Raw genomic sequence first — 26,487 nt, 5'->3', positions numbered from 1 at the left:
GACTTCAGCAAACGTGGAAACCTTGTTGCCTTTTTTTTTTTTCCAGAAGACTAGAGATACTCTAGAGCCATACTACTTGACTTCACACTTGAGCGAGTTACTTCATTCATCCTCTTCTTTTTCTCTAGAAGTTACTGTATTTTCAATCACAAGAATCCATTTAAATGAATCACTAAAGAGGTATTGTTTTAAGACTTGCTTTGAATACTTCCCCCTAGGCTTTGATGAGTTCTTTTGTGATGATTCTGGATAATAATAGGCTTCTGCCTACTCTGGATTTATTTTAGAATTAAAATTTGTCTTGGTTAAGAGGAATGGAATAGGATTATGTCAAGATGGCTTTCCTTCTTTATAATAAGGTCAGGTCTGATCATCCAAGATCTAGGGTACAGATGGGCTTGGGGGACATTTCCAGGTTCATTTGTTGCAAATATATTTGTTATAGACTAGTTGTACTTAGAAGAGTTGGTAGGTCTGCACAGTACTTTTTACAGCATACAACCCTGTGACTTTGCAGTCTCAAAGTATGAAGTAAGCAATGTTAGAAAGAGAACCAATAACTATTTTTAAAAATATATTTATTGTATTTTTTTAGTACTGGGGATTGAACCCAGGAGCGCTTAACCACTGAGCCACAACTAGTGCCCTTATTTAAAAAAAAATGTTTTATTTAGAGACAGGGTCTTGCTGTGTTGCTTATGGCCTTGCTGAGTTGTTTAGGGCTTTGCTGAGTTGCTGAGGCTGACTTTGAATTCTTGATCCTCCTGCCTTGGTCTTCAGATTACAGGCATGTGCCACCGCCCCTGGCTACCAATAGTATTTCTATGCTGACAGATAAAAGACAGAAACTGTGCTGTTTAATTGAGAAGCTTCATAGAACCATATTGATGTAATAATACTAGTAGCAGAATTCTATAACCCTAAATGGATTCTTTGAGATCCTGAACTTTTGTGTGCATGCATGCTTGTGTGTGTGTGTGTGTGTGTGTGTGTGTGTGTGTGAGAGAGAGAGAGAGAGAGAGAGAGAGAGAGAGAGAGAGGGAGAGAAGGTTTTGCTAAGTTGTTTAGGGCCTTGCTAAATTGCTGAGGCAGCCATTCTCCTCGTGCCTCAGCCTCCTGAGTCACTGGAAGGCCTGCACCACCACACCTGGCTAGAACTTCCTTTTTTAAAAATAACTAATGTTTAACTAAAAACTAAAATATTTAATTTTCTTTCTTAAAAAAATAAAAGGTTTTATGGTGGTAAAATTGTTCTGTACTACATTATTTTTTCTGACAATTAGTTTTTTCTGTAATACATGGTTTTTTGAGCTGACATTAAAATGTGAACAGCAAAGAAAGGAAAGCTAAGAGAAAGGGGAATACTAATATAATAAAAGAATAAGCACTATAAACCCCAGCGGCTCAAGACGCTGAGGCAGGAGGATCACGAGTTCAAAGTCAGCCTTAGCAATTTAGCGAGGCCCTAAGCAACTCGGCGAGATCCTGTCTCTAAATAAAATATTTTTTTTTAAAAAAGGGTAGGAAATGTGGCTCAGTGATTAAGCGCCCCTGGGTTCAACACCTAGTATCAAAATACTGCATAGGAAAGGGCTACATATAGAAAAGTGCCCCACTTTTTAAAAAGTATAATTCTTATATATTCACTTGGAATATTTCAGTTTAGAGTTCCAAGAACTGTACAAACATTCAACCTGCCATTGTTTAAATTTGCTTGAAGATAATGCTATCCTTAGTCTTATAAATGGGCAACATATACTGAGGAGTAAAAAATAGATTATTTTAAGAAACAAAGTCAGGATTTCTAACTCTTGGTTCTCGCTGCAAGACCCTCCCTCCTCTGAAAAAGTTCCAACTATTTAAAATCTTCAATCTAGAATTATAATTGGGAGAAGTCCCCAGAAAGAAGTCACCTTTGGCACTATACACTTACCATAGCTAGGGTAAAATTTTACTTTGGTTTTCATTCTGCCACTTTTATTTTGAGATGACATGTGAGACTGCAAAATTCAAAAATTTGCAAAGAGGACAGTTCGGTTACAATTATGGTTTAGATGTGAGGTGTCTCCCAAAAGCTCATGTGTGGGACAATGCAAGAAGGTTCAGAGGAGAAATGATTGGGCTTTGAGAATCTTAATCCAATCAGTGAATTAATCCCCTGATAGGGATTAACTGAGTGGTAACTGTAGTGGTAAGGTGTGGCTGGAGAAGGTAGGAATTGGGAGCATGGCTTTGAGGCATATATTTGTATTTGGCAAGTGGAGATCTCTCTGCTTTCTGATCATCATGTAAGCTAGTTCCCTATGCCACACTCCTCCTCCATGATGTCCTGCTTCACCTTGAGCCCCAAGGAATGAACTTTGAAATTGGGAGTCCTAAATAAAACTTTCCTTCTGTATAGTGGTTCTGGTCAGGTCTTTTAATCACAGCATTGAAAGAGCCGACTAAAACAGTTACCTTGTCTATCTTTCTTATGTGTTATATTCAAAACCTTCGAATTTCCATTTCTTTGAGACTCTTGAACCTAAGAAATTTTGTCTGCTGAGAAGTTTCTCCCTCATAGATAATTTTTATGTCCAGAACCAACTTGATATCACATGGTTGTGGATGACTGGACTGATGAATAAGCCACACAGTGTTAAGATTAGGCCCTTTGCTGTTCCTTTGCTTCTCAACCCAAGTGTTGAATGGACTTCGAAGCAGCAGATCACTTGTAGTTAGAGTCACCTTAGTGCATAGTGGACACAAAGTGCTCTTTTGCCTACTTTAAAGTCTCAGGTCTAGCAGAAAAACAGAAAAAAAAAATGGCAATTTATTTGTATGCCCCTTAGCATCTCAAAGGTCTGTGCTGAGGCCTTTTCTCTTGGTGAAAGTTTTCTTGGTCTGGATAAAGAAAACTATCTGTGTAGTACATTATTACAGCCTGCATCTTATTGCTGCCCCTCCTCTTGCTAAGACCTAACTGGCTGGCACATTTGTTTATAAGACTGACTGGTGAGTTTGCATACCATTGCAAGGTTCAGTTGGTCTTTGCATTTTTGCTGAGTGGTCCAAGTAGTTGAAGAAGTGTTTCCTACCTACAAGTACTTATAAGTAGAGCTCCTCACTTCTATTGAAACAATGCCTCCATAAATTACAGTCGCTATTCTGCAAGAACAAAAAATTCAAAATTTTCTCCCAGGCTGTAACAGGCAAAGCCATCTGCCCATCTGTTACCTTGACTAATCCAAGCCTTTACAAACCAATGAGGTCAAAATATTCTACCATATAGAACAATCTAAAGCCCTCAGCCACCTGACCCAAACCCATCAAAAGTATTTCTGTCTTTGGTCTCCCCAACCCCCATCCTACTTCTTTTGTTTTACTTCTCAGCATTAGCAGCCAATTCATCAAATTTGGGGTTTCTCTGAACGCCACCAAATAGTGTCTTTCTTCCTCTTTTGGATTTTGAACAAATTGAGAAGTAAGGTAAAAGAATATGATGAAATGTTCAAACATTGCTATTATTATCCATAAAGGCTTAATTCAAGAGCCAAACAGGGGGCTGGTTGTATAGGTGTATAGTGGTGGAGTTCTTGCCTAGAATGTTCAAGACCCTGAGTTCAAGATCCCCAACAGAAAACACACACACACACACACACACACACACACAAAACAAAACAAAACAAAAACCCAAATGGACTTTTTCATCCTGAATAAAAGTGCTGGGCTTGGAGTCCTCCTGAATTGTTTTAATTTGCTATACTTTTTGGGAGTTAAGAAGACAATGGTACTGGTTCTCCTTGTGAATATCAGATTAGCTCTATCATGTTGTGCTGTTTCATGATTCAAATAAACCTTATTTTGTTCTGTTAATTTGGGATTCAGCAGGAATTCAACAGATACACATTAATGGAATCTGTCCTTTCTTTCCTTAAGAAGTTGAGGCTACAGCAGTTCCATGTCTCAGGCTCAATCCCCAGTACCACAGCAACAACAAAAAAGTAGAAGTTTAGGCTGTAACAACCTCCTACTGTTAATTATAGAAGCTTTGTTTCATTTTTCCAGAAACACTGGTTAGGTCTGTTTTAAATCAGCAGCCAATCAGCTTAGTGACTGCTGGTAAACATGAGCCCTGTTCTGCTCCAGACCTGGTTAAACATCATGAGGAAGTGGAGTGGGATTTTCAGCTTGAAAGATCAGGTTTTGTTGTTGTGGTGGTTGGCAATGGTGTCTGCGTGTGTGTGTGTGTGTGTGTGTGTGTGTGTGTGCGCGCGCAAGTGTGGAAGTAAAGAAGAAAGTAGTTTATGGGAAATTCTCTTTTTTTAGTAGCAAGAACAGAGCTACTGTCACGGAAATGTGCCCTTGGCTAGCAAACATGTGAGATAAAATTAAAGGCACTGGCTGAAGATTTTACTGGGGAAACAGGGAAAGAATAAGAATATAGGAGGAAAATAATACTCTGAACTAGAAGAATGCCACATATGGAAAAACAAACATCTGACACTGAAAATTTGTAATTTGTTAAGAAAATGTGACCAAATCTTTTCTAAATAGAAAAAAAATTAGAAGTTCACAAACAATAGAGCAATAAAAGCAGTATTCATTTTACAGAAATGCTGAACCAGGTGTTCTTCCCCCCGCCCCCCAACAATGAATGGCCCAAGGGATTTTGTACAACTGTGTAATTTTAAAAAGACAGCTTTTTTTTTCTTTAACTTGAAAAATGAACATAATAAAAAGGGTTTTAAAGCATATTGTTATTTTTACTTTCAGTGAATAAAGATTTTTCTTTCCAGATGTGAGCCTTTATCTTAAGTGAAGTCACATTAATTCACAACCAATAATTATACCTAATAATAGAAAAACATATGGTAAAATTAGCTGCGGTTAATTTATAACTTGTTCCTTGGAAAAAGCTATCCTTTTAAGTTAGTTTTAGCATTAAAATAGGATTATAGGGGCTGGGGATGTGGCTCAAGCGGTAGTGCGCTCGCCTGGCATGCGTGCGGCCCGGGTTTGATCCTCAGCACCACATACAAACAAAGATGTTGTGTCCGCCGAAAACTAAAAAAAAAAAAAAATATTAAAAAAAAATAGGATTATAAAGAAAGACTAAGGGAGAAATAAGTTTTCCAAATTGAAACTTTCCATCTCCATTCATAACTCTTTCACAAAAAACAACTTTTAGAAAAAATATTGGCAATTCAAATTAACAATTCAATTTGTGGGAATTAATTCTTGTTGCAATTAAATGTTCTTTACTTTTCCAAAAACATGGTGACCACCAAGTTTGAATTATCTACGGGAAGTAAATGAGATATAATTGAAATCCACAGATTATCAAACCGATAGTTTTTGTTTTCTTCCATATAAAATTGTTTTAAAAACTGATAAATAGGAACAATTTTAACACTTTTCTTTATTGGGTCGTAATAACATTAAAAGACATAATGCAACATCAACCCAAGTGTTTTTTCTAAGGTTGGAAATAAGCTTTACTAACAAAACAAAACAAAACAAAATTGTACTTCTGTACATTAGGAAAATTTTGGATTGATTAAACTTAAGCTGGTTTTTCTCTTTAAAATATTGCAGAGGTTTTCATATGCTGATAGACATTAAATGTATATTTAAGAGGAAAACATTTTTACCCCATGACTTTTTTTTAAGAGAGAGAGAGAGAGAGAGAGAGAGAGACAGAATCTTTTTTTTTTTTTTTTTGGTAGATGGACACACATAATACCTTTATTTTTTTTTAATGTGGTGCTGAGAATCGAACCTGGGTCCCGCCCTTTCTAGGCAAGCGCTCTACCGCTGAGCCACAATCCCAGCCCCAACCCAATGACTTTTATTCAATTGTGGAATATTTATTCTCAGACTATTTCTCAGGTTGAGCAACATGCACAGTTTGTAGCTGTCATGTTATTTTCATTTAGAAGTCGGTGAACCAAAAAGAAGGAACTTAATAACATGCAAACTTAATAATCATTGTCAGGTGTGGTCGTATTTAGAGCCACTTATCAATATCCAGTTTCCCTCTCCTTCTCCACATATCAAATACTGAATTTTCTAACCAATGAGTTTTCAGTGGAAATGGTATAAGTAATTTCTATCCTGGATCATTTACATACCAAAGCATACTACTTAGAGTGTCCTTGACTACCCTAACCCCACCACTCTTGGCAATATTCCAGATGATGGCTACTTATCAGCCTGGGTCTCAGAATAAGAAGAACATAGAGTAGAGGAAAGAAGAGCAGATCCTCACAACTGACTCTTGATTGGCAAAGGGCAATTAAGCATAATTAATAAATCATAGGCAAGAAAAAAATATTGACTATTTTCAGCTGCCAAGATTGAGGGTTGCTTGTTGCCACAACATAACTCAACTTATACTAACTGCTATGCAAAATGATCAAGAGTAAGTTGTATTTTTTAAACTGGAAAATAAAATCTTCACTGTTTAGTAAAAGAAAAAAGCTAGGTCAGAATCGGACTTTAGTCAGTGGTTAGACAGGTCAGAGCAGAGAAGGCAAGGATCCAGAGACTGGGCAGATCCACCAAGTTGGCACAGATGGTCACACAGGAGGTGCCAGCAATAGAATAAATCACCAGGAAAACCATGAGACAGTGTCTCAGTAGGAGTTACTTATGACTGCCAAGGAGGCCCAACATGACCTGGGGTTTTTGGAAGGCCCCAAAACTGAGAGTTTGATTCATAAATAAACAAAAGGAGAGCCCATTTACTAGAAAAATGTTTGATCATTGTTCAAGCAGATTAGATGATTAACCCACTGCAATTGAGCTTATTAGATATTCTCTGACTAGCACTGTCCTTAATTTCAGAGCTCGGGTGGAGCTGATCTACAGATGAAAATTAAGTGGCTCAAAATTACAATAGCAGAAAGGAGCCAACTGAGTCATTACAAATTGAAATTTTTGTGAATGCTCTTTGGGAATAGGAGAATAGGATTTTGAAATAGGTTATTAGAATAATGAGTTTCTCTTGTCCTTGTACCTGTTAACTAAACTATCTGGTTTTGACCGGGTCATGACATTTTCTTCTTCAACTTTAGGATATTTTGTAATATATTCTGTCCAAAGAACCCTTTCTGAACTTCTAGTTGCACTCCTACAGCTTTTATGGAAATTGGGCAGACTTGACAAAATAGGCCATATATGACATAGTTGTGAGGGCATAGGTATTCGTTTTCTAGGGCTTCTCTATTGAAGTACTGCAAACTGGGTGGCTTAGCTAAAAACAAATTTATTGTCTCACAGTTCTGGAGGCTAGAACTTCAACATCAAGGTATTAACAGGTTTGGTTCTGTCTGAGGACTCTGAGGAAGATCTGTTCCAGCCCGATGTCCTCGCTTCTGATCGTTTTCTGATAATCTTTTGTTTTCCTTGGCTTGTAGAAGCTTCACCCTGTCCTCTTCTGCCTTCATCATCATCTCCTCCTCTTCCTCCACTTTCTCTTCTTTTTTGGTACTGGGGATTGAACCCAGGGAAACTTTACCACTGAACTATATCCCTAGCACTTCTTATTTTTTATTTAGAGATAGGGTCTACTGAGTTCCTGAGGCTGGCCTTGAACTTGCAATCCTCCTGTCTTAGCCTCCCGAGTCAGTGGGATTACAGGCATGTGCCACATGTCCAGCTGCCTTCATCTTGATATGACCATCTCAGTGTGTGTGTGTGTGTGTGCACACACGTGCACATATCCAAGGATAGCCAATTTTCCCCAGTTAGATTAGATTAGGGGCCTGCCTCATTTTTATTAAGATCTCATCTTAAATAATTACATCTTTGATGACTATTTACAAATAAGGTCACATTCTAAGGTACTGGAGATTAGAACTTCAATGTGTGAGTTTTGAGGAGACACAATTTAACTCATAGCAGCACATATCAAAGGAGAAGTTGTTTAAAAATGTAATTCATCAATAACATAGCATCAATACATAATTTACAACTTTTTATCAAATTAACAAAAAACCCTATAGGGTCTGTGAATCTTTAAAGACTGGCTTTGCACTTCCATTGTCAGCATAACCACCCAGAAATACCATTAGCATCACCCGACAAATCAGAAAACTTCATCTCCAAAGCAAGGCCCTGGACTGTAACCACTCCTTAACAATCTAGGCCGTGATGATGAGGTGTCACTCTTTGGATTAGGCCCAGGAAAAGAGGTAGATGACAATCAGATGAACAGAGCAGACTAGGACAGTGAGTGAAGCAATTTAAGGATGTGCCGAAAGCAATTTGAGAAGCTCCGTGGCAGCATCATTAGGGACAAGGAAGAAACTACCATTGCTTCAAGAACTGATGTGCGATGTGTGTGTCTTGAGCGAAAAAGTGGATTATCTTGCCCCAAAGAAAATGCTGACAGCGATGTCCAGGGATAGCCAAGCCTCCACCCTTTAGCTGCCACCCAGTCTTCTGCCCTCACTTCTCATCCACACTTCTCTGAAAGGTCATCTCCATTTGTCGTTCACGTTTTCCTTTCCCCTTTCCTTTCCTAGCGTCCACTTCCACCTGAGTGCTATCATTACAATGAAAATGAAGTATTTTTCTGGGTCACCACTAAGCTCTTAACTGCTTCTCTGCCTTCTCTGTCTTCTGCTGCATTTCACACCCATGACGAAGCGTTTCTTTTTGAAACTCTTTCTTTACCCTTCTCCATTTCCATCTTTCTACCCACCCTGTAGATGTTGGTGACTTAATATACTTAGTAGTACTTTGGTGAGAAGAGTAGCAAACTTGAAATAAGAAGATATACCCAAGTCTCAATCATAGTTGAACATATTTCTGCCTCTTTGTCCCTTACCTATAAATTGATCATCACTATAATAATATTATCTCATCCCCTACAGAGTTGCTGTAAGATTTAAACAAGAACATACATAGAAAATGCTTTGTAAATTGCCATACAGATGCTGTTCCATAAAATTATAATCCCTTTGATGGTAAGAACTACGTCTTTATTTCTGAATTTCAACATCTCATCTCCTTGCTACAGTAGTAGGCAAGTAGCATGTGTTTATTTACAAAAGGGACAAAAGGATGAAAGAAGGCAGTCAAAAAAAAAAAAAAAAAAAAAAGAAGCCTGTTTATGCCCCTGGAAAATTTCTGAATATTCATATTTTATTAAACTACTACAATTACAGTTTTCTGAATATTAAGACTACTTGTCTTTCTACAGAGTCAAAGGGCAATGAAAATACAAAAGAGCTGCATCTTATTTTGGGCTGAGGTTGAAAGACCTGGGCAGCAGGGTGGTGGGAAGGAGTCTCCTTCAACAGGAAGCTCGCTCAGCCTGAGGGCTGCTTTCTCCTCCTGTGAGAACTGAACTAGAAAACTCAGTGTGCAGTTTAACTAGCAAGCTGACACAAAGATGTTTTAGAAAGAGTATTTTTAAAACAGAGACCAATCATTTTGGAAAATTTGGCCTACAAATAAAAGATGAATATTAAAATCACTCAGCATGTGAACATTTAGAGATAGTCATTTTTAAGGTTTTGATGATCATCCACCAGTGTTGTTTTTTAAAATGTAAAAATAAATGCAGGCACACTTTGACATCATAATATATAAACTATTTTGCTTATAATATATAAACTATTAGTCTCAATATGATTAAGCATTCTTTGATGAAATGATTTTTAATGATGCTCAGTCAATTAAAGGAATAATAATCTTAATTGCTAAGATTTACTGAACACTTGCTGTGAGCCAGAGCTACGTATACTTAAAATACTTACTTAATCTTCACAATAACTCTGCAAGGTTATTTTAACATAGGAAGCCGAGACTTAGAAAATTTAAATAACTTTGTCATTGTCACACCCATTGGGATGTGACTTGAACCCAGATTGGTAACACTGCAAATACTAAACCATAGACACTGTGCTCTACTGGCTCATATATGGAGATAACAGTTTATTTAAACAAATTTTGTGTTCTAGGACATTTAGGTGCTTGCTAGTTTGATGATATTAAAAAACTGTGATTAACCTATTTGTGGGGAAATTTATATATACAAGAAAATTATCTCTTTAAGCTAAATTGCTAGAAATAAAAGCATTCAGTCGAAAGAAGTATGCAATTTTAAAACGACTTTTTTATGCTTATTGCCAAATTGCCCTGTAGAGATACTGTAATAATTTACATACCTAGTTTCTTTAAACCACCTCAACACTGATATTGTTTCTTCTTCAATCGTTGGTATAAAGATTTCAAGCCATTGCCGGGTGCAGTAGTGCATGTCTGTAATCCGGAGGCTGAGACAGGAAGATAGAGTTCAAAGCCAGCCTCAGCAAGGGTGAGGGGCTAAGCAACTCAGTGAGACCCTGTCTCTTATTAAAATACAAAATAGGGCTGGGGATGTGGCTCAATGGTTGACTCCCCTGAGTTCAATCCCCCATGCCCAGAAAAGTGGCATAGTCATGTAGCTCATAATGACATTTGTGTCAATGACAGATGGCATGAACTACAATGGTCCATAGATCGTAATGGAGTTAATAAATTCCTATGGTCTAGTGAAATCATGGCCATCCTACACTGTAGCACAATGCATAACTCAACACCTGTGGTGATGCTGGTGTAAGCAAACATATTATGTTGCTGGTCATATAAAGTGTAGCTCTTATCATTATGTCCAGTACATAATACTTACTTATGACAGTTAGCAACTATGTTGTTGGCTTATATATTTACTATAATGTTCTTTTTATTGTTGTTTTAGACTACTACTTATTAAAATATAGTTTACTATAAAATAGTAGGCTGTATTATACCACCAGCAGCATTATATATCTTATGTTTACTGTCTCTTTATTTTTTATTTTATTCTTATTTTTAAAATAAACATAAGATAATTTATATTTATTTATTGGACACAATGAGATATTTCAATACAAGTGTACAGTGTGTATTGATCAAAGTGGGGTGATGAGAATTTCCTTCTCCTTAATATTTCTTTTTAAAAATTTTTTAAATTTGTTCTTCTTAGTTATATATGACAGTAAATATATTCTGACATATTACATATACATGGAGCATAACTTCCAATTTTTATGGTTATATATGACGTGGAGTGGTGGTTGGAAAATGGAATAAAATGTTCTACACCATCAAATATTACAGGTTCTTACCTGCAACTTCTCTTTTTTTATTTGGAGTTATACTGATTGTGTATTCATATATGAACATAGAAACGTTATGTCTGATTCATTCTACTGTCTTTCCCATTCCCATTACCTCTCTATTCCCCCATTCCCCCTGTCCAATCTGGTGAACTTCCCTTTCCCTCTGCCCCTGCCTCCCCCTTATGGCCTATTGTGAGTCAGCATCACCTATCTGAGAGAACCTTTGGTTTGGGGGATTGGCTTATTTCACTTAGCATGAGAGTCTCCAGTTTCATCCATCTACCAGCAAATGCGATAATTTCATTCTACTTTATAGCTGAGTAATATTCCATTGTATATATATGTCCAACATTTTCTTTATCCATTCATCTGTTGAAGGGATAATAGCTTAGCTATTATGAATTGAGATGCCATAAATATTGATATGGCTGCATCAGTATAGTATGCTGGTTTTAAGTCCTTTGGGTTTATACCTAAGAGTGGGATAACTGGGTCAAATGATGGTTCCATTTCAAGTTTTCTGAGTAATCTCCATACTGCTTTCCAGAGTGGTTGCACCAATTTGTAGTCCCACAGCAATGTATGAGCATACCTTTTCCCCCACGCTCTCACCAACATTTATTGATAATTGCCATTCTGACTGGAGTGAGATGAAATCTCAGTGTAATTTTAATTTGTATTTCTCTAATGGCTAGTGATGTTGAACATTTTTTCATGTATTTCTTGATTTTCTTGACTGATGGTATTTCTTCTTCTGTGAAGTATCCATTTATTGACTGAATTATTTGGGTTTCTTTCTTTCTTTCTTTCTTTCTTTTTTTTTTTTTTTTGGTGTTGAAGATGCAGGTGGGAAATATTTTCTCCCATCCTCTAGTTCTAGAAGTTTCCTGGTGGAGATTTTTGGGTATTCTAGATATAGAATCATTTCATCAGCAAATAGGGATAGTTTGAGTTCTTATCTTCCTATTTGTATCTCTTTAATTTCTCACTTCTGTCTAATTGCTCTGGCTACAATTTTCAGGACTGTATTGAAAGAGGGCATTCCTTTCTTGTTCCAGTTTTTATAGGGAATGCTTTCATTTTTTCTCCATTTAGAATGATGTTGGCCTTGGGTTTAGCATATATAAAGCTTTTACAATGTTAAGGTATGTTCCTACTATCCCTAGTTTTTCTAGTGTTTTGAACATGAGGGGTGCTATATTTTGTCAAATGCTTTTTTTTAAATATCTATTGAGATAATCATGTGATTCTTGTTTTGAAGTCTATTGATGGGATGAATTATGTTGATTGATTCCTGTATGTTGAAACAACTTTGCATCTCTGGGACAAACTCCACTTAATCATGGGGCACTGTTTTTAAAATATGTTTTTCTATGCAATTTGCCAGTATTTTGTTAGGAAATTTTGCATCTATGTGCATCAGGGATATTGATCTGAATTTTTCTTTCCTTTATGTGTCATAGTCTGGTTTTGGTATCAAGGTGATACTAGCTTCATACAATGAATTTGGAAGGGTTTCCTCTTTTTCTATTTCATGGAATAATTTGAGGAGGATTGGTGTTAGTTCTTCTTTGAAGGTCTGGTAGACGTTGGCTGAGAATTTGTCTCGTCCTGGGTTTTCTTTGTTGGTAGACTTTTGATGGTGTCTTCAATTTCATTGCTTGAAATTGATCTGTTTAAATTTTCTATGTCCTCCTGATTCAATTTGGGTAGGTCATATGTCCAGAAATTTGTTGATGTCTTCAAGATTTTCTGTTTTATTAGTGTATAAATTTTCTAAATAGTTTCTGATTATTGTCTATATTTCAGTAGTATACATTGTGGTATTTCCTTTTTCATTATAAATTTTAGTAATTTGAGTTTTCTCTTTCTCTTTGTTAGCTTGGCTAACAGTTTATCAATTTTATTAATTTTTTTAAATAACAACTTTTTGTTTTATCATTTAAATTTTTTTGTTTCAATTTTATTGATTTCAGCTCTGATTTTAATTATTTCCTGTCTTCTGCTTTTGGTGTTGATTTGTTCTTCTTTTTCTAGGACTTTGAAATGTAATGTTAGGTCATTCATTTGTTGACTTTTTCTTCTTTGAAGGAATAAACTCCATGCAGTGAATTTTACTCTTACTACTGCCTTCATAATGTCCTAGAGATTTTGATATGTTATATCTGTGTTCTCATTTACCTCTAAGAATTGTTTAATTTCCTCTTTGATGTCTTCTGCAATCCATTGTTCATTCAGTAGCATATTATTTAGTCTCCAGGTGTCAGAGTAGCTTCTATTTTTCATTTTATCATTGATTTCTTTTTTTCATTCCATTATGGTCTGATAGAATGCAAGGTATAATCTATTTTTTTTTTTTTTTGGATTTGCTATGAGTTGCTTTGTGGCCTAAGATACGGTCTATTTTAGAGAAGAATCTGAATGCTGCAGATAAGAAAGTGTATTAGTCATTGGTGGATGAAATATTCTATATATGTCTGTTAAGTCTAAATCATTAGTTGTATTTTTTTAGTTCTATAGCTTTTTTATTTAGTTTTTGTTTGGAGATCAATTCATTGGTGAGACAGGTGTGTTAAAGTCACCCAGGATTATTGTGTTGTGGTCTATTTGACTCTTGAAACTAAGAAGGGCTTGTTTGATATATGTAGATGCTCCATTGTTTGGGGCATAAATATTTATGATTGTTATGTCTTGTAGGTATAATTCCTTTAAGCAGTATGAAATGTCCTTCTTTGTCCCTTCTGATTAATTTTGGCTTGAAGTCCACTTTATCTCATATGAGGATAGAAACCCCTGCTTGTTTATAATGTCCATGTGAATGATATGTTACTACCCATCCTTTTACCTTCAATCTATGGATGGCTTTGCCTATGTGGTGAGTCTCTTGGAAACAGCATATTTTTGGATCTTGTTTTTTAATCCAATCTGCCAGTCTGTGTTTTTTGATTGATGAGTTTAGACCATTTACATTCAATGTTATTATTGATATATGATTTTTAAAATATCTTTATTTTGTTTATTTTTATGTGGTGCTGAGGAATACAACCCCGTGTCTCACATGTGCAGGGCAAGCACTTTGCCACTGAGCCACAACGTCAGTCCTTGAGATATGATTTTTATTTCCTGTAGTTTTTATTTATTTCTGGTTTTTAATTTGAATTAGTTTCTCCTTTGATTGCCTATTCTTCTAGTGTAGTTCCACCCTTTGCTTGTTTTCACTTTTATTTTTCATTTCTTCCTCATGAAATATCTTCACTGTATGCCAATTGGTCTGGAGATTCTAAATCAATGCACCTCCAGTGGCCAGAAATTGCTGGTCCATGCTGGAAGACTGCACTCCATGATCCCCCTGGGTTCTATTCATGTGGTGAAGGAGCCAATTCTTAGTCCACTATGTCACCATGGACCTTAAGTTTCCTGGTCTTGGGTTCAGTCTCCAAACTCAGTCTCTCCTGCCCCTGCCTTTCAAATTCCTGGTTGGACGTGTCTCTCCCAGCAGGTCCTGCAAGCAGCCAGATTAGCGGGGGAGGGAGAGTCAGGTGGTTTCCTCAACCAGATGTCCCCTGTGTAAACCTCTGTCCACATTTAATTTTCTCCTGGCCACTTAAGCACACTCTGTGTCATGCAGTGTGTGTTTGCCAGGCCTGTATTTCATACCAGACTCAGGTGTGCCAGGAATTGGCTCCCTCACCTGGTGGTCCCTCTGCTGCAACTGCAAAATGGTTCCTTCTAGGAGACATGCAGTTCCCCCACCCCAACCCCATGAGGATATTGTGCAGCATGCCTTTCAGTTGAGTTGGGCAGTGTCTTTGATCGCTAAACTTGCTTTACCCAAACATGCCTCAGTTCTCCTAAAAATGCAAGTGCCTTTAATTCCCTTATCCCTCCTCTGTGCTCACAAAGGGACCAATCTGGCTTGTGCCTCTGACCATAGCAGCGACTGTGGTGCTGGACATTTCTTCCTTATTTCTTCTCCTGAGTCCCTGATCTAATTTGAGTATCCAGTATTAAAGTCCAATCCCCTCCATCCCCCCATTTTCTTCATTCACTCACCTTGCTGAGAAGCTGTCTGTTTTCTTGGTTTCACACCACAGAGCAGCCAGGAAAGTGACCTGCTCTATTCCACCATCTTGAAAACCTCTCCTAATCATTTTTTTAAATACTTTTTTAGTTGTAGATGGACAGAATATCTTCACTTTATTTATTTGTTTATTTATTTTTATGTGGTGCTGAGGATCGGACCCAGGGTCCCACACTTGCTAGGCAAGCACTCCACTGCTGAGCCACAACCCCAGCCCCTAATCATTTTTTTTTTTTTTTTTATGTTCAGAAATGTTGAGCTCCTCTCTTCTGGTTCTTCATGAAACATAAAATAAGTTACTGTGAATGGTAGCCACTTGTTGTGCTGTATAACACTAGAACTTATTCCTTCTATGTAACTGTGTTTTAGTACCTACTATCCAATCTCCCTTGATGCTCCTTCCCGATTCTTTTCCTAGCTTCTATTGTTTACTATTCTTTTCTATTTGGTGATTAACTTTTTTAGCTCTCACATTTGAGAAAGAACATGCAGTATTTGTCTTCCTGGCTTTTTTTTTTTAACATAATGTTTTCTAGTTTTACTCATTTTGCCTCAGATGACAGGGTTTCACTCTTTTAATGGCTGAACAATATTCCATAGTGTATATATACAACATTTTCCTTATCCATTCATCATTGATGAATACCTGATTCCACATATTAGTTCAAGGCCAGCCACAGCAACTTAGCAAGATCTTGCATCAAAATAAGGAAATAAAAAGGTCTAGGGAAGTAGCTCAATGGTAGAGTGCCCCTGGGTTTAATCTCTAGTACTGGGGGGAAACAAAGAAACAACAACAACAACAACAACACACACACACACAAACATACAGTAAAGTATAGTAAGATAATGGACTGGGAATCTCAGGACATGAATTTTAGTCCTGGCTCCTTAATCACTGGGCAAAATTTTTTGTATAATTTGTTGTATAATTATAACATATTTCTATAATATAGGGGTTTTTAAACTGCTACAGGCATTCTAAGAACATTTTATTCAACTTTCACTTTTAAAAGATATATACATGATCTCTCTCTCTCTCTCTCTCTCTCTCTCTCTCTCTCTCTATATATATATATATATATACAGATACAGATTAAATTCTAGTGTTGTGCAGCACAGATTTAAAATTAAGATGTTAAATCCCAAATTTTAACATATATGTAACCACTCATATACTATTGTATCAATCTCTATTTTCGTGTGTAATCCTTGGAATAAAGCATTCCATGTGTATATTTGCCCCTATAATGGCTATGTAAGAATAATACAATTCTAGATAGATATATAATATATATTTTTTTTGTACTGGAGATTGAACCCTAGGGTGTTTTACCACTGAGCTACAACCCAGCCCTTCTTATTTTATTTATTATTTTGACACAGTATCTCACTGAGTTGCTGAGGCTGGCCTTGAACTTGAGATCCTCTAGCCTCAGCTTCCCAAGTCACTGGGATTATAGGAATGTGCAATGCGTGCCTGGCTAAAAGGTATATGTATATATGTATATACATATATATGCATATATATAAAATATTACTATTAAAAATTTCAATTTTCCAGGTGCAGTGGTGCACACTCATAATTCTGGTGAATTGAGGGACTGAGACTGGAGGATTGCAAATTCAAGGCCAGCCTGAGCAACGTAGTGAGATTCTGTCTCAAAACAAAACAAAAAGGGCTGGGGGTATAACTCTGAGGTAGAGGTTCCCTGGGTTTTCTGATTTTGTGATAAAGTTGTTACACATTTTGGCTTTTTTGTGTATAACTTTATAAACACACACACACACACACACGTATGCATTTTAGATGAAGTAGAAAAATTACCTCTGAAACTAGAAATGGATTGCCAGTTAAAAGCAGAATATTTAAAAAGCAAATGTGAAGATGGAAATTATAATATCGATTAGGCTTACATTTTAGGATAGACACTGTATTGATCCAACTAAGAAAAAAATGAGTCTTACTATAAAGTACTCAATGCATCTTCAAATTTTTATCGACCAAACTGGCAGTGATATGCAAAATGAAAGCAATATACAGAAAATTCTGCTCAAAGTCATCACGATACAAGTTTATATTTGTTTGGCATTTCAGGGTCCAGTGAATAACAGCTACAGATTAAAGTGTTGGTAAAGAAATGAAAACAAATGCAATGTTTTTTTTAATGATTATTTACCATAAAGATCGCTGTTGTGGTAATAAAAATATTTAAATTTTCAATGTGATTGTTTTGCAAGATACTTCTATGTTCTATGACAAGATAGAACACCATTTTGAAATAAAATGTTGTAAATATAAAAATAAGGACTCCAGAGTTCTTCATCAATATTTTGCAGCTCTTTCCATCAAGAAATGAAGTCTATTTCCCATCCTTTGACTATGATTGTGCCTTGTGACTTGCTTTGACTAAAAGAATGTTGCTGAAGTTATACTGTGCCTTGGAGCTCACGCCTTTCCTTCTTGGAAGGTCCTGACCCCATGTAAAGAAGCCAACTACTCACTGATAAGAAACCATGCAGAAAGAATGGCTTAACTAACATCCAGTCACTAGACATATTAGTGAGCTGTTTTTTTTTTTGTTGTTGTTTGTTTTTTTTAAGGAAAGGGAAGGAGTTTAGTGAAGTTTTAGAAGAGGGGAGTGAGACGCATAGAGAGTCACTAGCTTAATCTCTGTATGGATGACAAGCTAAAGATTTCAGGAAACCCCAAGAAGCCAGGGGAGAGCTTGTAGAAAGGTCTTTAGAAGGGTGTTAGCCCTGTGGGCCACAGCCAGGTGCCTGGGACCGCTGTTGGTAGGCAGGGCTAGAAAATTCTGTCTACATGTGGGTAGTGATGGTGGTGGGGGAGAGGTAGGAGGAGATTTGAATAACTAAAGAAGAGTTTTTATTTAGGAAACTCAGGAGAAGACAACTTCCTCAGGTATTTTGGCAAATATCCTCCAAGGAGAATAGAAACATTGGATTCTGGGCGGGGGGCAGGAATGCTTTATAGACAAAATAATTATACTAAAAAAGCTTTCAAGAAGAATTTCCTATCTTCCAATCATTTGTATCTCTTTTATTGTCACATATTAATGTTTTCAACAAAAATGATTGGCCTGTCAGTTGTGATGAATGAGGAAAATAAGGAATAAATGATGTGAGGATATTCCTTTCTCCAAGTTTATAAATACAAGAGGAAAGTTTCAAACTCTTTGATGTTCATAGCAAAGGCATTGTTTGCTTTATTTCATATTTTCAGAAAAGTTGAGTCTGTGAGTTCTATTTGAAACTATCTCAATTGTAAAAGCCATTGCACATAGGAACTTTCCATTACATAGAACTCAATTTTGACCATACATGGGGCATATTATAGTGCAAACATGAATTAAGTATTTATTTCAAGTCACTTTATTGATACTAAAAGGTTGGTGATCTGCTGGTTTGGTGTTTAGTGAACTGAATGATGATTTGGGGGTTCTCGAAAAACATCGACTGGGCTGGGGTTGTAGCTTAGTATTAGAGTATTTGCCTAGCATGTGAGAGGCACTGGGTTTGATTCTCAGTACCATAGATAAATAAATAAAATTAAAAAAAAAATAAAGGTCCATTGATAACTAAAAAAATTTTTTTAAAAAAACATGACCTGTTGTTCTCAATATATACAATCCTAACAGATTTGAAAAGAGTTCACAGGAAACGATATGCAATACTCAACTAATTCTGGATGACAGTCACAAAATTTAGTGGCATAAAACAACAAATATTTATTTCTTGTTTACTCATTTCTTTGTCAGTTGGAGTTCAGCTACTTCATGCTCTGCCTAAGGTTTGGGCTTGCGTCTCCTCTCCATGAATATTCCTGGGCTTGGTCCAAGGGGTACTGGCTATCCTGCACATACTTTTCTCAAGGCAATGAAGAGAGCAAAAGGGTAAGCCAAACTATACCAGGACAGTTCTTAACTTTGCTCATGTCAGGTCTATTAGCATCTTACTGATTAAAGCAAGTCACATGGCCACATCCAACATCAAGATGATATGGAGGGCTGGGGTTATAGCTCAGCGGTAGGGCAGTTGCCTAGCACCCGTGAGGCACTGGGTTGAATTGTCAGCACCATAAAAAAATAAATAAATAAGATAAAGGTATTGTGTCCATCTAAAACTAAAAAAATATTTTTAAAAAATATGGTATGGAAGCATATTCTTCCCATGGAAAGGGGAAGAGTTAGTATTTCTTTAGCAACAATGTAATCTACTAGAAGATGCTTGTATATTGCTTTCATTCCTTAAAAAAATTAAAAATTTAAATTTCTTAAAACTTCATATTGCTTAAGTTTATAACCAATTGCAAACTATAGAAAACTCAAGATAAGAGTAGTTTTAAAAATGTAGCATTTTATCTCATGCCTATAAATGAAGTTCACAGGAAAGAAATCTAAAGTAGCAATGGTATCTTCATAATCTTCAAGAACCCAGTGTTTTCATTTAGTTCTGATCTTATTTCCAAGCCACTCCTGATCCAAGATAGCTAGTCAAATTCTAGCAATCAGGTTCACATTTCAGACAGTAATGGAATGAAGAAAGTTACTTTCTTCTCCTCAGAGTTTCACACAATTCTTTTGTTTACATCTTTACTTAGTCAGCTTTTCATCCCTATAACAAATACCTGGAATAAAAAAAAGAAAACATGGAGCTGGGGTTGTGGCTCAGCTTAGAGTGCTGGCCTCCCACGTTCGAGGGTTGAATTGTCAGCACCACATAAAAATAAATAAATAAAATAAAGGTATTGTGTCCAACTACAACTAAAAAATAAGAGAGAGAGAGAGAGAGAGAGAGAAACACCTTTATTTTTATTTTGGCTTATTGTTTCTGAGTTCCCGTCCATAATTGATTGGCCCTGTCGCTTTTGACCTGTGGTGGGGCAGCCCATCTTGGCAGGGGGCACAAGGTAGAGCAAAACTTTTCACCTCATTGCAAGAAGTGAAAGAGAGAAGAGGAAAGAGACCAGTGCCCCACAATCTCCTTTGAGAGCACACCCTCAATGACCTAAAACCTCCCACTAGGTCCCATCTCTTAAAGATTTCTAGCACCTTCCAATAGCGCAAGTTGAGGAAAAGGCCTCTGAGGGACATTCTGGATCCATACTATAGAGCATATTATTGACCAGAAATTACTCACATAACTATTTTAGCAATGGAAGATGGAAGTTTATACTTTATTCTTGGATCTCTCAAAGTGTTCATGTTTCCTAAGAAAAATATTTAGTTTTCCAATGTTAATATTCTACTGGGGAAGAACTGTTGGTGTAGAGTCGGTAGTCTTTGTCAAAATTCTGAAGAAACTGTTTGCATTCTCAGCACAACTTAGGCTTCAAATTAATTATTTACTTTCTTCCTCTGTTCCATTCTTATAATAAAAATATAACTGGTAGATTGGAGGTATATGTAGCTCAGTGGTAGAACAGTTGCTTAGCACATGTGAGGCCCTTAGTTCAACCTCCAACACCTTGGAAAACAAACCAAAATACCTATAATTTTGAGCTGGGCACAGTGGCACATGCCTATAATTCTAGCTACACCGGAAGCTGAGGCAGGAGGATCTCTAGTTTGAAGAAAGTCTGGGTGATTTATCAAGACCCTGTCTCAAAATAAGGATTTTAAAAGAGAGCTGGGGATGTAGCTCAATGGTAGAGTACTTATCTACCATGCACGAGGTCTTGGGTTCTATCTTCAGTACTACAAACACACATACACAAATGATTGGTAACAGATAAAGACATCACAGATATCATCTCTTAAAGTCCTGAATTATGTTTAGGCATAGCTGACAAGCTGCCAAAGAGAAAAAAGGAGAGTGAATGAATTTTCTAATGTGTATGTCTATTCCCAACAGAGTTTCTTGCTTCTCCTGTCTTCCAGCTTGAACCTGAAGTGGATTCTAAGGAGAAACACACTATATCTTTGCCACTGTAACATGTTAACTCCAGGAGTCCATGAGTTATTGAGAAATTTCAGAGAAGACATTTCCTGTCTAAGGTTTGAATCAGCCCATGGATCATCATTTTTTTTTTTTTCATAATCATTCACCTGTAATCAGGGTTATTCAAGATCTGTTCTCAGTATACCTCTTCTAGTCCTATCTCTCACTACTCTCTTTTCATGTCTAAAATTCATAACATGTTATAAAAATGTGAATTAGTAAATGTAACTTTCTTAAACAAAGTTGATTGATTACCTGTGCTACCTAACTGTATCTTACTTTTTTCCTATGCTTGAGCCATGTCAATAAAGAGTGACCCCCATCAGATCTTATCTATTCATTTAAGACTTAAACCAAAACTTTATTTCTATATATATATATATATATATATATATATATATATATNTATATATATATATAATATTTTTAGCTATACATGGGCACAATATCTTTATTTTGTTTATTTATTTTTATCTGAGGATTGAACCCAGGGTCTCCCACCTGTGAGGCAAGCGCTCTACCGCTGAGCTACAACCCCAGCCCCAAAACTTTATTTCCTCAAAATAGCTTCTTTAGAATCCCAAAATCAGAAGTGACCTGTCTAAAGCCTAATATTACTGTATATCATATTCATTTATTCCTTTATTAATTCACAACTAGTATTTGTTGAACACTTATTGTGTGTCATGGTGCTAGGTTTCATTCATAGCATTTATAGTCTAGTGGGGAGCATTTATCAAGTCGTAGTCTCCATATGTATACACCATGACCTTTGTCACATTATACTTCTATTGTTCATCTTGCTTCCTGACCAAGCAATGAAAAAAAAAATTGAGAAAGTTGTATCTCATCATCTGTATACCTTTTTGATACCTAGTACTATATCTTGCACTGTTAAATAAATGTTCATGGCAATATTTGATAAATGAATATTCTTGGGACATTTTGTTTACTACAGGTAAGGCAATTCCAAGGAAGTGTGTGTAGAAAAATTCATGTGAAATTAAAATACACATTTAAAAATATATACGTGTATTTTCATAACTGGAGTGATGGGGATGGAAAGGAATCTACAAGGTGAAAATAGAGCATTGCCTTATTAGAATTGCAAATATGAATCAATGTATGATTTTGTGAATTCCAGGTGTGCAGTGCCCAGACTTACAAAAATCATATAGACAAAATGTTATTGTTTGGATATGAAGTGTCTCCCCCAAAAGCTCATATTAGACAATGTAGGAATGTTTAGAGGTGAAATGATCAGATTATGAGAACTGTAATTTAATTAGTGGATGAATCCTTTTGATGGATTAATAACTTGAATGGATGACTAGGTGGTAACTTTAGGCAGGTGAGGTGTGGCTAGAGAAGGTAGGTCATTGTAGGTAAGCCCTGGGGGTTATATTTTGTTCCTGGCTTCCCTGTCTCTCTCTCACTCTCTCTTTCTCTGCTTCATGGTAGCCATGGGCTAAGCAGCTTTCCTCTTCAATGCCTTTACACTATAATATTTTGCCTTACCTCTGGCTAAGATCAATGGAGTTGGCTGATCTTGGACTGAACCTCTGAAGCTAGTAGTCCATACCAAATGTCCTCCTCTAAATTGTTCTTGTCAGGTATTTTGGTCACAGCAATGAAAAACTGACCAATACACAAAGGCAAATCTCTATCTCTTGCAAATAAATTATATTCAGGCATTTTAGAAATATTTGCATCTGACAACAATCATCATACAATGTTATGTTTTCTAAGCTCAGCAACCTTTTCCTTGTATCCTCCTTATTCAGGCTTCAGATCTGTGAGTGGATTATAATTAGGAATTTGCTAATTCTTTCCCCAACTCTAATTCAATTAGCCATATGTTACAGGCAGCCAACACAGTGGCTGTCAAACACCAGCAATTACCAAAGGGAAAAGAAGGTAGTGGGGTCAAAACTATGAACTTATAAAAAGCTCTTGAAGTAAAGGAACTCCTAATTGTGGCACATTAATAAGAGTTTTGTCTTGTCATTCATCAGTCACCCTCATGAACCAGCTCTGGAAATAGCAGCCTTTCATACATGAGGGACAGATTGTCGAGTCTTGGAGCAAAGGAATCAGAAAATGAAATGAGTAAATATGCAATTCTGTTTACATTCTTCATCTCAACAATAAAGAAAAAATCAATAGGCTTACAGAATATGGTAATTGTCCTTTTAAATGAAGGTTCTCTAAAAGGTAGTTTTTCTAACTTATAAGAGCTTGATTCCAAATAAGTGGTTTGTTCTTTGTGGTGCTCTTTATGCTTAATTAGGGGTGTACTGGGTCAACCCCAGAGTGGGAAAGCCTTGGAGGGTCACGTCAAATTCATTTTACCTGGAAAAGGCTGAATTAAATTTAAACATTTGAAATTCAAAGCAGTGATAGTTCAGAACTTTTCTTCTCTGTTACATGCTGATTTGTTAGAGAGGGGGTTGGAGGTCCTGGGGGTAGATAGCATTTAAAAAAATAGTTAAAAGAAAAAGAGTATGGAAGCATGTGGTTCTCAAGGAAAAACTCATGTAATTAGGTAGGCTTTGTGAAGAAGTGTACTGTTTAGAAAAAAAGAAAACCCTATTAATTTTTAGCTAACCTTCCCATTCATGCTCTTCTCCATTAAAGAAGGAACTAGGTTACTATACAGCCACAATCCATTTAAAATAACATTTATTCGACAGCATTTCTGCCTCCTAGGCTTATTTCCTCATAGAAAAGGCCTATTATGAATCTCAGTAATTTTCCCATGAGTTCTACAAAGAGTATTACTTCATGGTGGGTTTGAGTACTTTATTCCACTATAATTTAAATGTCTCAAACTATGTCATTTCAAATGGTTTCCCCTCGGGAATTAGCTCTAGTCTGAAAAATATCTTCATTAAAAGATTCTCAAGTATTTAACAGGAATTTTAAAATTCTGTCTTTACTGCTATCAGTAATACATCATTTCCCCCATCCTTGACCACTGAACTTTATTCAAGAAGCCAGTACATTCTAGCATGAGAAAGGTGGTTCCCTTTTCTTATTCATAAAATAAGTGACTTTTAGTTCAGTTGTACTGAGTGCATTAAAATTTCCACTTGATTTATTTTGCTCTAGGTATGTGTCCTTGTCTACAGATAATTTTGAGATTTTGATCAAGGAAAAGCAGAAGTTTGGTTGGTGAAGGGTGAAGGTGAGTAGAGAGGATTTTTGTGTAGAATAAGATTTTATTTTCTTTTATCAGACAGTCTTTTTTTTTTTTTTTTAAACCTTGAGAGGGTAAGCATTCATTTGAAGTGAAAATTGAGGGAATCAATGTAGCTACAAATATATATATAAACTAGACCTTTAGCTTTTCTTTTCTTTCTTTCTTTTTCTTTTTTTTTTAGGTTAAAAAACTGGGAAAGAAAGTATCCTGCTAAGAAGTCAGTGTACACAGATTCAGCCCCTTTTTAAGAACTTCTGCTACATCTGTTAGCTGTAAGCACTTCTACTTTAATTTTAATAACTTAATTGGAATGACAAGGGAGGGAAAGGTTGCCAAAGTCAATATGTTAAATGCTTGTTGAGGACAGCAGGAGGCTTAGTGGTGGTGATAACTCAGGGGCTCCATTGCTCCCCCTGTGTGGGCTGCCACCTGGGGCTAGGAGCTCTGCTGCTGTATCTCTCCTGGTTTTGACTGTGTGTGCACATTGACAATTCTCCAGAGGAAAGCAGAGTGCTCCCATGAAGGCCTCAAAGGATACATAAATAGCTGCTGATAATTTTTTTTTCTCCTAGGAAAGTTTTAATTAAAACTACATGTGGTTTGAAATGTTTGTTGTTCTTTCTCCTCTCTAAATCCTTACAATTCACCTTGAATAGAAAGAAAATTCTAGTCTTTCATTTGAGTCAGTGAGATGATAGCATCCGTAAGGATTGCGATGTTGGGCTTTAACATAAGATGATTTAAGGCCCGATGTTCAATGAATTTAATAGACCATTTGCTATAATAGCATTGTATTTGGACACCACCAATGGATTGGTGTTGAAGGTTTATAATTTTTTTTTAAGCTTTGAAAATGTGAAATTAAAATATACCAAAAATATACAAAACAAAAACATGTGGCCTAAGGAAAACACTCTTGTAATCACCACCTAGGTCAAGAAACAAAGTTTGTTGTTTTTTTTTTTTTTTAATTTTTTTTTAGTTGTAGATGGACACGATACCTTTATTTTATTTTTATATGGTGCTGAGGATTGAACCCAGGGCCTCCTGCATGTGAGGGGAGCCCTCTACCACTGAGCTACATCCCCAGCCCAAGAAAAGTTTTGCCAGGCATGGTGGCACATACCTTTAGTCCCAGCAACTCAAGAGGATGAAACGGGAGGATCTCTTGAGCCCAGGAGCTTTAGGCAGCCTGGGCAATAGAGTGAGACCTGGTCTCACATTGCGGTAAAAAAAAAAAAAAAAATCATTTAGCTGGGTACCTCAGTGTACACCTCTAATCCCAACTACTAAGGAGGCTCAGAAAGGAGGATTGAAAGTTCAAGGTCAGCCTGATCAATTTGGTGAGATTCTGTCTTAAAAACAAAAACAAAAAAAATAAAAGACCTTGTCGGCTCCTGAGAAGCCCCTCATTTTCCCCCCATTTCCCCTTGTCTACTACTATAATCACCTCCTTCCTTGCTTACCTTAGAGTTTTATTACTAGGCATTTGTATTTATAATTATGTTTTTGTCTGTTTTAAATTTTGTAATAAATGGAATTATATTGTATGAATTCTTTTATAACTGGCTTCTTTTGCCCAACATAGTTGTGAAATTTATCCAGATTTTGGTTGTAATTGTAGTTTTTCATTTTCACTGCTTTATAATCTTCCATTGTATAAATACATCTGCCACGTCCGGCTAACGGAGCCGAGTCTGGCGAGGGACCGCGGGGTTAAAAATACACAGGACACCAAGGTTCTTCATCCAGGAGGGAGCCTGCGCGCGCTTTATTGCCAAATTTGTTCCCCTTGTATATCTTTTTAACAGCTGCGGGAAATCACTCAAAAGTGAGGAGGAAAGAGTAATAACTGCGTCCTTGGGTTACCGTCATGTCACCGTCCCCTATCAGGAGGCTCGAATAGGTCAAGCTGTTCCCATATGCTCTAGGCAGATAAACAGGGAACCGCAAGCCCGTGTCACAGCCTTGTGAGCTGGCCACATTGACATGCATAACAAAGAACTGGGGGTTGAGTCCCCAGGGGCCAGGGCGGGCCTGCTACCAGCATACACCTATAAATCATTTATCCAATTTAACTTTGATTACTATTAATATTATGATTATTG

At 36.6% G+C, this 26,487-nt stretch overlaps 1 long non-coding RNA gene across 1 annotated transcript; it reads left to right on the top strand.

Moving 5' to 3' along the window:
• Positions 1-18,939: 18,939 nt before the first annotated feature.
• On the top strand, positions 18,940-23,352 carry LOC125611784. Its single transcript, XR_007342029.1, has 3 exons — positions 18,940-19,130; positions 21,117-21,233; positions 23,193-23,352. It is a non-coding gene; the product is annotated as an uncharacterized LOC125611784 (long non-coding RNA).
• Positions 23,353-26,487: the final 3,135 nt, after the last annotated feature.

Source organism: Marmota marmota, unplaced genomic scaffold, assembly GCF_001458135.2.
Source record: "Marmota marmota marmota unplaced genomic scaffold, marMar, whole genome shotgun sequence".
Taxonomy (NCBI): Eukaryota; Metazoa; Chordata; class Mammalia; order Rodentia; family Sciuridae; genus Marmota; species Marmota marmota.
Note: the sequence above shows the minus strand (reverse complement) of the source record. Positions and strands in the feature narration are given on the sequence as shown.